The sequence below is a fragment of the Scomber scombrus genome, chromosome 9, assembly GCF_963691925.1.
Source record: "Scomber scombrus chromosome 9, fScoSco1.1, whole genome shotgun sequence".
In the NCBI taxonomy this organism is placed as follows: Eukaryota; Metazoa; Chordata; class Actinopteri; order Scombriformes; family Scombridae; genus Scomber; species Scomber scombrus.
Window position 1 is genome coordinate 17,143,785 of NC_084978.1, and position 12,603 is coordinate 17,156,387.

The window sequence follows — 12,603 nt, forward strand, 5'->3', positions numbered from 1 at the left end:
TTATCTTTAATCAGATTAATAATCAGATTGTCAGACTGAAAACTTTATGTTGTGCAGCATCCCACTGTAGTGGAATTTGTGATTTTTTTCCCCTTTAGCTCTACCCAGTTGACCTTAGGTTAGCTTTAATGAACTGTTTAACTCATTAAAGTTTAATTTCCTTTTAAGATTCACAACGATCATGTTCCTCATAACATAATGCATATATTATCTAATTAACTAGTGGCTTTTGTCTGGCTTAATGAGACAGATGGATGTTTAAATTTTCAAGACTGACCGCAGTTCAGTCACCTTAATCATAGAATTGTAGATGAGATATAGATGTGACATATCACTTTCAGTTTTCTAGGTGTAATGGTTGATTAACTGCCTTGTTCTTAAAGCTCAACATTTTGAAATGTTATTATAAACATAATTTTGCTTTTCTGTCGTTTTCAGGTGTGGATTGTGGGTAATAAGTATCCTTAAAATGATATAAACAGAGAATCTGTATATGTATTTAGTGTTATTGTCACTAGTTTTCATCAATCTGTCTATAATGATTTGGAGGGGGAAAAAAAGGAAACGCATTTTAGAAGCGATGTTCCCTTTAATCGGAAAAATGAGTTACATCTGCTGGTCTGCATCTTCCCCTTGTTTTCTGCTCTGTATCTCTGCTGGAAAAACACTGAAGCACTAGTACTGAACAGCTAAAGCAGACAGCTGCATTGTGAGCGTGTTCAGCTCCTGTCTCACCATAAAGTCGTGATGAAGTAACATAGGAAAGAGAGAAAGAGATGCCGTTTGATTTGGGAATTAAAGCAGAGCTTAGCTAGAGTGAAACAGCAGTCAAGGTTGGCTCAAGGGCAACATTTCCCAGCCAGGTAGTGAATGTGTTAGTGTACAGGCACAGACACACACATATACACACACACTCACACACATATATACACTCTCAAATGAGGATTCACCCGCCTGACCTGACGGCTCTGTTTCCCTTCAGTGGGATATGGGGAATATCTTTCCTGGCGATGTGCTGCTTCTTAGCATCAGAAAGATTGTTATTCCTTCCTCCTGAAGGGAGCAGTGATGGGGTAGTGTCTCCATCACTCCTACCCCACCTGTCTCATCAGAATGTTTCTTTTCCCCTCCTTTCCCCTCCTCCCTCTTTCTCTGTCTTGCTCTCTCTCTCCCTCCATCTGCTTCCCCTCCCTGAGCTGACATTTGCTGTCAGGAAGCCTTATTTTGTTCTTCAGATTTCTGATTAGGATTCTCTTGCTTTCTCGTCGTCGTCTTTGTCCCTGTCCCCGTCTTGTCTTTCTACCCTCCTCTATCCCACCCTCTGGCCCTCCCCCACAAACAACTCAGTCCAATAATGCTCCCTTTCCTCCTTTTTCTCTCACTTTTTTTTGTTGTTTCTTTGCCGCATTCAATTCAGCATAATCTAATTCATTCTATGTCTCACTATCCCATCTTTCATTACACTCTCTTATCTCTCTGTCTCACTCTTGTGTTTTTAAAGGTCACTTTTCCATTTCTTTTTGTGTGTGTGTGTGTGTGTGTGTGTGTGTGTGTGTGTGTGTGTGTGTGTGTGTGTGTGTGTGTGTGTGTGTGTGTGTGTGTGTGTGTGTGTGTGTGTGTGTGTGTGTGTGTGTGTGTGTGTGTGTGTGTGTGCACGCGTTTTTCTCCCTCCCACTTTTTTTTCCTGTCACCATAAAGTTCTTGCTGCAGTCGCTCCAAGGACTCTGTGTCTCTGGCTTTTAATTATACTCCGTAGGCCTTTGTCCCTGTAGAAACATGCACACATGCGAATTTATGCACCCGCCCACATGGATGGAGCAGTAGGTAGGCAGGTTCAGCTGTGACTGTCCTGTTAATTCATAGATATTGTATATTGTCCCCATTGCTTCTTCAAAAATGCAGGTTTCACATTAATTTATTAAAAGTATGTTAGAACTTTGTACCGCTCATTATTTCACTGCTGACTATCAGGCCATGATTGTGTGTTGATATTTCATCCATGCTGGGGTCCACTAAAGTAGCAGGAGTTCATCATGCAACTGGACAGCAAAGGAGACAAGAGAGGGTTGTCATGGTGATAATAATCCCTTGAGGGTATACCCCCCCCCCCATTTACTCTCTCCACAAGTCTGCATCCTGTCAACTCTCTGTATTTCTCTCTCTTTTTCTCATCGCATCTTGCTGTCTTTGTCTCTACGATCCCTCTCTTTCTCTGCCTGTCACACGCTGCTCAGTGTTTGTTTCTCAATCTTCATCTCTTTCTCTGGCTTTTTTTTCCTTTTAATGTCTTCTTTTAGTCCCATCTTTCTTCTTGTTTCTCTTTCTCTCTCCTTTCCTCCGTCCCTGTGGTCCTCACCTCTTGTCCAGCCATTGAGGGAGAGAGAAGCAGAGGAACGAAAGGAATGCTAATTTTATCACCACAGCGACGGAGTGCAGGAGGAGAGAGAAAAAGAGAGAGAGAGAGAGAGAGAGAGAGAAAATGTCACTCGTTTGAGGAAATGAGTTGGCCGTTGCACCGTGTATGTGTGTGTGTAAGCGTCTCAACAGGAAAGATAAGGGTGACAGTCTGAGTGACATTTCATGTATTTTTATTCCACTTTTCTTTGCTCCCCTGCTGAGTAATGATATATATGTATATATAGGTGTGCCTTTTTGTGTGAAGGGGGCAAATGCTAATGAATGTACGTGTGTGCCTCTGTTTTTTTTTTTTTTTTTTCCTATCCGGTGCAAGAACTGTTTTCTACCTTGTCTTTGTTTTTCAAGTCAATCATCTGTCTCTCTCACTTTTTCTTCATTCCTCTGCTCTCTCTCTTCACCCCTCACTCATGTCGGAAATGTAATCACGTTCGGGGGGCTGCGGTGAGGGGAAGAGAGGGAACATGGTGGGAGGGAGGGGGGGTGGGTGGGAGAGTTTGAAGCGAACGTGGGGAACAGGAAGAAAAAGGCATTTGTATGTGTACCCAATTACCACTCCAGCCAGCCCAAAGTCACCTTCGCAGAGAACGAACGGACGCACGCACTCTCAAAATAGCTACTTCCATCCCGCCTCCTCTGGGTGTGTATGTGTGGGTACACTGGTGATGAGGTAGACGGAATAATATCATGGCCTTCCTCTTGTCCGTCAGCTCAGCGGCTTATAATGTGTGTGTCGTCCCTGTGTGTAATTGTAGCTTTGTGAGTGAGTGTGCATGTGTGTCCTGCATCTGATTGCACTAGCTGATTGAGTCCTAACCCTGCAGATTTCAACCCAGGTCCTCAGCCACTGATTAGGTGTTGTTTTGTGTGGAAGAAGAAGAAAGTATGTGTCTGTGTGTATGTGTGTGTGTCTATAGACTTTGAGTTGTAGACCCTCAGATTGAAGACAGAGTAAGGGCATTTTGGCTCTTTCTTAGTTTGTTCAAGAGGTAAATTTAACATTTGGACTTGATTTTATGGTTTATGTTCGAATTGGGTTTCGATTATTGTTTGAGTGTATGGAGATTGGTCATGCATGTGGTGCTGATGATTAAGTTTAGCGCAGGGCCTTGTAGAAAATGTGAGTCCTTACAAGTAAAGCAATGCCAATGTCTCTGTGTGTGTGTCCTTGTTAACTGTGGCCTCGTTCCGCCTTACTTCTTAATTAAGAGAGCATAGGCCTCCCAGCACTCCCTGCTTTCCCACACTCCACCGGGGCAGAAAGGACAGGAACAGAAAGGGAGAGAGAGAGTCAGAAAGCAAGGAGAAGAAATAATGGACAGAAAAATGAAAAAGCCATGTGTCAAAAAGTATTGAACAGAAATAGTGATAGATTCAGAAAGGAACAGAAGCGAAAAGAAAAGGAGGATTGCTTATGCAGGAGTGAGAAGCTGGAGCTGATGGGTGAGAAAGCAATAGAAAGTGTGGATTGAGAAAGAGGGTTATTGTAGACTAATTGGACATGAGGCCCATACACATTCTCCATTTCCCCTGCTGAATTGATGTCACTCATTTCCGTAATCATCTATACATCAGATGTGTGTGCATGTGTGTGGTTTTCATGGGTAATCTGTTCCATCTTATTCTTTACTTTCCATCTGTATAGGATCTTTCGCTCCGTCGCTCCCCATCTCCTGCTATCACATCTGACTGACTCCTCTGGAATGAGCATGTGTGTGCAGTTGCGTGTGTGCGTATATCTGTGGTTAGATACATGCCTTTATATCCTTGTATCCCTCTCTGGCTATCTCTGCCATTCTCTCTCCCTCTCTTGTCAGTGTGTGGTGAGTGGTGAGATAGTGGGTTAAATTTTAATGGTGCTGCCATCTCTCAGTAGCTTCTGAAAGAGGGCCAATGCAGACTGACACACTCACTGAGCCGTGAGAAGAGACAAGATAGAGAGTGGAGCGATAGCTCGCTAGACATACACACACATGCTGGGTCACAAGTCCACAGCACAAACAACAGGTAGAATAAAGAAAAAACACAGTCTTGTGTTACAGTTACACTGTGTTTTGGAGAATTATATTGACTTGGTGTCAAACCTTAAAGGCAAATTCTGTTATTACAACCTGTGTGTATATCTGCAACATCTGTAGCAGCTCTTGTAGAGATTCTTGACATTTGTTTAAATAATAAAAGAAAGACCACATCCATGTCTGCCTGCAGGTTGAACGTGGATAATCTGTATATTACATTCATTTTGCAGACTCTTTTGTCCAAAGACATGAGCACAGGAGAAGATATAAGCAATTAATCCTAAAATATTGATTATTTTCCTGGCCGGGCCACTCTCACTGTCAGTCATTTTTAGTTACAGATGATCCACAAAATCCACCCACGTGGTACCTCTAGGAATACGTTGGGTGAGGATGGAGGCTGGTCTCTAGTTGGCATTATGTGTGTATGAATCTGTGAACTCAATCACACGCACACACACCCACACACACACAGTCACTCACTCAAACACGTGACAGACTCTGAGCCATATTGTGTTGTTCCTTGATTGTTTTCATTCTCCTAGCCTCACATAGCTGTCTGATTGGCAACACATCCCCTGATGGCTCTCTAAGCACATGGTGGGATTAGGTGTGTACTTGTGTGTATTTGTTTGTGCCTTTATGTGCATGCGTGTGTCTTTTTGTCTAGCCTAAACCACAGTCAATTCCTGAGAGAGGCCAGCAGACAGATGTTCTCGGAGAGGATTTGCACGTCTGTCTCTCTGTTTAAATATCTATTTCTCTTGTTTAGTTTATTTTGTGGGTTGGGGCTTTTTTCTTCATTTGGGGATGGGGTGAGACTGATTTCCTAAACTGGAAACCCTGCAGCCCCCCAGTGGATCTTTGATGAGAGAGACTTTTCCACCAGGTTCCCACGCAGGAGTGGAGGTTGCCAGATCATAGTTGTCATCCCCCTCCAGCTACTGAGTTTTACTATGATCCAGTGTTATTGATGTAGCTCAAACACCTGCAGTAGTTTTCCCAAAGCATTTGCAACAAAGAGAAAGGTTCACATACACATATGCAAAGAAGTGTTCACAGTGCAATATGGATTTCAGGATCTGAATACTTGGGGTTCTTTTATGTTTCAAAGTACTAAATAGAATACAGTAAACTTCAGTTCAAGCAGGGAACTGTATATTGGGGGGAAGCAGGCATTCTCGCCTCTCATCCTTTTTGCTCCAGTCTCTCCCAAACAATACTGCCTCTCCTCACGAATGTTCTACATCCCCTTTGTCTCTCCTCAAGTATTGCTCTATAAATATAAGAGATACGTATGCATATATGTCCTCTTTTTCCTCCTCTTCTCTCTACTTGGTCATGTTAACATGTTGTCTGAAAAGAAAATTCCATAGTGACAAGCACTAGAAAACAGCCCAATCTTTTTGCCTCCAGACAGATACACTTTCTCAAGTGTGTGTGTGTGTGTGTGTGTGTCCTGCGAGCGATGGCTGACATTAGAAAAGGCAAAATTCCCTCCTCCTCTCTATCCCCCTCAGTGTCTGTGGGCCTTGCTCAAGGGGTAATTAGACCTAGCAGAGCTGGCCCTTGTCCTCCCCTTTGCCACATATGTGTGTATGTGTATACGTGTGTGTTTGTGCATGTGTGCCAATCTTTCCACCACGCAGTCAAGTCACAATTGCTAATCAGGCCTGCAAGCGTTGCCTGAAGAGACCAAGAAAAGGAGAAAGGAGGGAGGGGGGAAAGAACTGGGGAAGTAGGGAGCAAATGAGTGAGTGCTTTCCTTTGTCCTCATCACTGAAGCAGAGATAAAGACGAATGAAGGGATGGATGGTTGGAGACGAGAGGACAGAAACCCAGGGATTAACAGAGGATGAGTGTGTGCTCCAGTCCTGCGATGAGCTTTTAACTGTCCTCCATGGCATGACACCGTGTAGACCTCCATTTTTCTCTGTCCTCCTTTCATCTATTTTGCTTTGCATAAGTCAGAACTGCTTGTATTCATAAAGTGCCTCTCCATCACTTACTCATGCTCTTTTTTTACACTCTCCCTTTTACTTGCTCCTTCTTGCTCCCACTCGCTCTCTGTCTGCTATCTTTCCATGAGGTAAAAATGAATATTTGAGGGCTGACAGGAGTGCAGCACCTAATCCTTTTTGCCCAGGGCAAAATGTGCCTCATGGGGTCCATGTGTGTTAGAGTTCATCTAACTTTTTAATTGAGATAGAAACCCAATTTATAAGTTTCCATTTCTACCTCTGTGCTCATGTAAATGAGACTTTCTGCATGGTTGTACGTATGTCATAGGAGCAGTTAGGATGGACGGTCTACCTGACAAGCCGGAAAATGCCAGCACATTTGGCCAACAGCTGGCACTGTACGATCGCACAACCTGGGCTGAAGCCTCTTACAGGCTGAAGTGTCCATGAGCAAGACCTTGAATCCATACTAAGAACATCTGTTTAGTGGTGAGCCCCCCCTGTTGTGTGAAGGCAAGGTGGGGGTGCAGTGAGAATGATAAAGTATCAAGTTATTAGCTGTTCTTAAAGCCCCCTCCACAGCACAAGGAACGGTGATCAGGGGTTGATTATTACCCAGTATAACAGCGATCGAGCCAGCCAGATGTTGTAATTCACTATCCTCCCCGTAGAGGGAGCACTACACTGTGAAGTCCAGTGCAGCGTCAAGGACATCCACTCTGTGAATAACAAACACCAAAGCACCACACAGACTACCAGAGTACCACAGTAAAAGTACTTACACGCTCACTTCCTCAATGAGTCACTCAGTTAGTCAGACAGACACAAACACACACATACACACACACACACACACACACACACACACACACACACACACACAACAGCATACAGCAAGTTCATGAGGTTTGACAATGAACCTTTCAGTTTTCATGTAGTCTCCATGTACTCTGTTCACAGCTCAGGTGTTGTGAATGGCTCAAGGTCACCTGGTTGTCGTCTTCGTCCTTTAAACTAACTTCTCCCTATCTCTCTCCTCTTTATATGCTCTCTCATCATCTCAGTTTTCACACCTTTATTTGCTCTTGCTCCTTTTGATTTGATTTCCCCTTCTCCTTTACACTCTGTAGCTCTCCTTCACTCCCTCTATCTCTCCTCCTTGTAATTAGCTAGTGTAATTGCTGTAGTAAATCTTTTCTGCTGTCCCAAGGAGACTGGCTGATATAGGACTGATTTAATAAGCACACCATAGCAGCTCACCTCTCCTTGTGTGTGTCTGTGTGTGTGTGTGTGTGTGTTGGGGGGAGGTCTGTCTGTGTCCTCTGTTATTTGCTATAGGGATTTATGGGCTGTTTGTGTGGTTTCAGCAAGTGCGAATCCGAGTTCAAGGTAGTGCTGTGTCGGTGTGTCAACTGTAATGCACCTTATCAGCAATGCAGCCAGCATTCTCCGTGTGTGTGTGTGTGCGCGTCTGTGTGTATGTGTGTCTCATCAGCGATGCCGTTACGTGCCGTGTGTGCGTCATTGCTGAAGACCTTCATGGCCAGAAGAGCAGAGAGAGGTCAGAATGGCCCTGAGAGAACAACACTGACACACACACACACTCTCTCTCTCTCATACACACACACACACACACACACACACTTTCCAAACCTGTGTCCCCTCTGACCCCACCCCAAACATTTGCACACATACTTTCCACTTCTGTCTCCTCCACTGTCACATATAAATATACAAGCAGTATGCACTTTGTGTCCCTCTCTGACACACACACACACAAAACCTGAATGGTGAGTGAGATGGAGTGTGAAGGTAATAAACAGTGTATCCAGGTGTAGGAGTTTTGCCAGCCATACACCCACTAGCAGCAGTACACAAGTTTCACCAATGGAGGGCACTGTGACTCCACACATAAACAGTCACCTCACTGAAGTAGCCACACTTTTTGCCTCCTGTAGTCACCACATTTAGATAAAATCCATGTACATTTTGTACTTTATTAAGAGGCAGAGTAAAAACAAACATAGTGATTTGTGAGTATTGTAATGTGATTGTGTGTGTCTCTCATCCAAAAGTAAACAAAGGGATAGCCCCATAATCCAAATTCAAAATACCAGTTTACAGTCTACTTTTCTTTTAAAATTAATTGTCAGACCATTTAATACATGGACTAAAACTTTACAGATCAAATATACTAGTAATTCATATGTTAGAAATGAGTGATTTGATCTTTTAAATAGGGGCACAAGATGCCATTTTGCTCAAATTAAAAAACAAAGGCAGTTATTTGTTGTTCATTTTAAATTGAATAAATAAAATATGTATAGAAGATGTATATACATGTAATTTTACTTGTAAGATCATTTAATGATAAAATCATATTTTTCATGTTCTTATTAACAGGTGTGAGAATTAAAATAATTTATTAAAAACTTCTCATGGAAAACAACATTTCAGAAATGTGGTGCTCTTAAGTGTTAGTGAGAGCAAAGTCTGATGATCTGTTGGCAGAGCCAAACTACATTCTTAAGATTTGATTTTCTAGGTATGATAAGTAAAAATATTGGATTGTTTTTTATGTTTCTACAGCAAATATAGTATATATATAATATCCAACTTGGGTCAGTGGAAAAATCAAAGTTGCAGTTACACTGTTAATGCACCAGGGGAGCGCAAGTGAGCACAGTCCTAGCCCCTCCCACAAGCCCTCCCCCTGCATCCAGGCCCTCCCACATCCTGCCTCCATCCCCCCTCCTCTCTGCCCCACCCTGCCATCTGGTCCTTTTCACACAATCACACGCACACACACATACACACACACACACTCACATACACACAGTCAGGAATCTTTTCTCCCTGTTTCCTTTCACAGAGAAAAACAGGATGAAGGGGCTCTTTCAGATCCGAGGTTACCGTGGAAACTCCCTTATTCTTCTTCTGTCAAACACACTTACATCGTAACACACACACACACACACACACACACACACATTCTCTTATATTCAGGGTGACAGAATGTTGGATATTTAAAGTTTAAAGGGACGAAAGCTACAGCTGTTCCTCTGTCTGCCATAGATTTGGCCTTCTGTTAACTTCAGACAAAGAACTTTATGCCTCCTCTCTTTCCCTCACTTCTTTCTTTCATTTCCTTTTAAGTGCTGATATATGAGTATTCCTAAAGTAGTTTTAGTAAAATCAAAAATCATAAGATGTTCTACTTCCCTGAGATGTATTTAGTCTTAAAGTTAAACGTTGGCAAAAGATGTGTTTGTGTCTCAGTGTGGTTCTTTCTCTTGAGCAACTTCAGCAACTTTTTTCCAAATAACTGCTCACCACACAGATATTGATGTTGAAACTTTAAACCCCCTCCTCCGTTCCAGTTTAGACAATCTCCAGCCCTGGAATGCTGTCTGGAAAAAAAGTTAGTTTGAAGTTATATAAAGTTAATGTTATTCTTTTCTCCTATCTTGCCACCAGAGGGCCTGTGAAAAACACAGTGGTGCCACAGATATACAATGGAGCACATCATCTGAAAGCTTTTAGTGGGTTAAAAATAAACTGCAGCATTCCACATGCAGGGAGTGGTGATGAGAGGATGAATAGACTGCATGTAAAGACTAGAAAAGAAAAGGGCGATGTTTTCTAGGTGGACCTGAAACTCTTTGAGTCTGGGCAATAGTTCAGAGTAGTCAGGGATGAAAGTGTACTGTACATGTTTCTTCCTCTTTGTTTGTCTTTCTCCGTTCTTACGTTTTGTTCTTTTTCTTTCTTTCCATGTGTTTACTTTTCTTTTTTCCTTTTTTTTTCACTCCAAGCCTGGCTACCCATCACCTAACCACACATTTTCTCCTTTTAAGGAGTGAGGGAACGAGAGGAAGGGAATAAAAGAGGAGGGGGGGGGGAATGAAGGACACACTCAGGTCTGCTGACTGATAAACAGACTCCTCTTTGTGCAGATAGACACACACACAGACACACACCAACACACACACACACACACACACACACACACACACGTAGTTACATATTGACAGAGACCTCTGCATGACTTGGCTCCTCATGATTCTGTTTACCCCATCGCCTCCCCCCCCCCTCCCATCTCTTCTTTTTCCTTTCCACGTAATGAAAAACAGAAGTCTGAAATGGAAGAATTTATTTTTTCTTTCACACATACATGCATTTGTGCACGCTCACACACACACAGACACACACACCCACACACAGACATACCCCCCTTTTTCATCATCTCTCAGTGCCAAGCAGCTGTTAGGGAGGCTAAATACGAGGGGGAGGTGATTCAGGGAAAGAGAAGTGTGTGTGTGTGTGTGTGTGTGTGTGTGTGTGTGTGTGTGTGTGTGTGTGTGTGTGTGTGTGTGTGTGTGTGTGTGTGTGTGTGTGTGTGTGTGTGTGTGTGTGTGTGTGTGTGTAAGTAGGGGTGGTAGTGATTTGTTTTCAGAAAAGGGGCCTTCTTTGTGTGACGGTGTAACAAAAAGGCAGCTGGGACGATAAAACGTGGATTTTAAGATGTCAGCACTCCACAAGTGTGTTCATATGTTCGTGCGTGTGTGTCTAGTCACACATGTGTCCTGACTCTGTCATCTCCTCTGCTCCCCCACAATGACTAAGTGCAACGTGGTGCAGTGCTCCATAGCCATCACTAGAGGTGCCATTGGCTCATAAATGAAATGAGCCGGTTGTGCGTGTGGAAACCACCGAGCAGCCATTTTACAATCTGCACACCAGACCCCATTTTATGAATCAGCCATGATGTCAACACAGCTAAGCCTGATTTCATTGGCTGGAGCGCAGCTGGCTCTACAGCTATTATAGCACGGATGCACTGACACACATACACACATGCTCCCTGACCGGCTCTGCATCTCTCTGAAATTCACACACACACACACACACACACACACACACACACACACACACACACACACACACACACACACACACACACACTGACCCACTGACATGAGGCCAAGATCTTGTCCCGGACTAACTGGATTGTCCCTGCTTGAGATTATTTGCTATCCAGATTAAAAGTGTGTCTCTGCTGTAGCCTGTGTATTTGTAAGTCTTTGTACAAGTCTGCATGTGTATGTGTGGACAGAGAGACCTTTTGATCTGGGGGTTTAATCTCATGCTGATATTATTATAATTATTATTAGACCTAATAAAAACCTTAATCTCTCTCAGTATTATTTTTAAGTTTCATACATTTTATTTTTCCCATTTTCTAGATGCCACCGTCTTGAGGAAGTGCATTATTTTAGGTCATTGTCAGTCTCCCTGTTTGTTTTTCTGTCTAAAGATGTTTATCACTGGATGCTAGTCATTTCCTTTGGGTCTCTTTGTAACCTTTCAGCTGTGACTTGTTGTGTTTATGTATTTGTGCGAAGATATTTATGTATCTTCCTCTTAGCTGTCCTCATGGATTTTCCTTCCATGCATGTGTGTGTCTGTGTAATGGTTTGCTTCCTGCTTTAGTTTCCTACTCCCAGCAGGGACTACAGCTGTAGTGTTGGACACACAATGGTATTATTGATTCACCATAGTGATACACAGCTGATTATACTCAACACAAGTCATATGGAAACTGTGGAAATATACACATCTAACAGATCATATTGCCATAGAGTTTGAGACAAACTTGACAGAAGTGATACTTGAGTCAATGAGCAGAGTTTCATAAGGGGAAAACTAAGGCTGGTATTGGGTGAAACAATGGGACTTATTGAGGCCACAGTCCACTGACTGACTAGCTGTTTTGTGTGTATGAGTGTTCTAACTGAATGGCTAAATGCAGAGATGATGAGCTCATTAAGAGGCCTGGACTACACTACCGTATTTAACAGACTGTCCACATGATTGGCCTCTCACACTGAGACAAAGCACTGTTTGACTGGACATATGGACGGATGGATGATTTGTAACGCTGTAGTGGCTCTCTCTCTCTCTCTCTCTCTCTCTCTCTCTCTCTCTCTCTCTCTCTCTCTCTCTCTCTCTCTCTCTCTGTCTCTGTCTCTGTCTCTGTGTCTCTCTGTGTCTCTCTCTCTCTCTCTCTCTCTCTCTCTCTGTCTCTGTGTCTCTCTGTGTCTCTCTCTCTCTCTCTCTCTCTCTCTCTCTGTCTCTCTCTGTGTCTCTCTCTCTGTCTCTGTCTCTCTCTCTGTCTCTCTCTCTCTCTCAATGTGTGTGCATTCTCT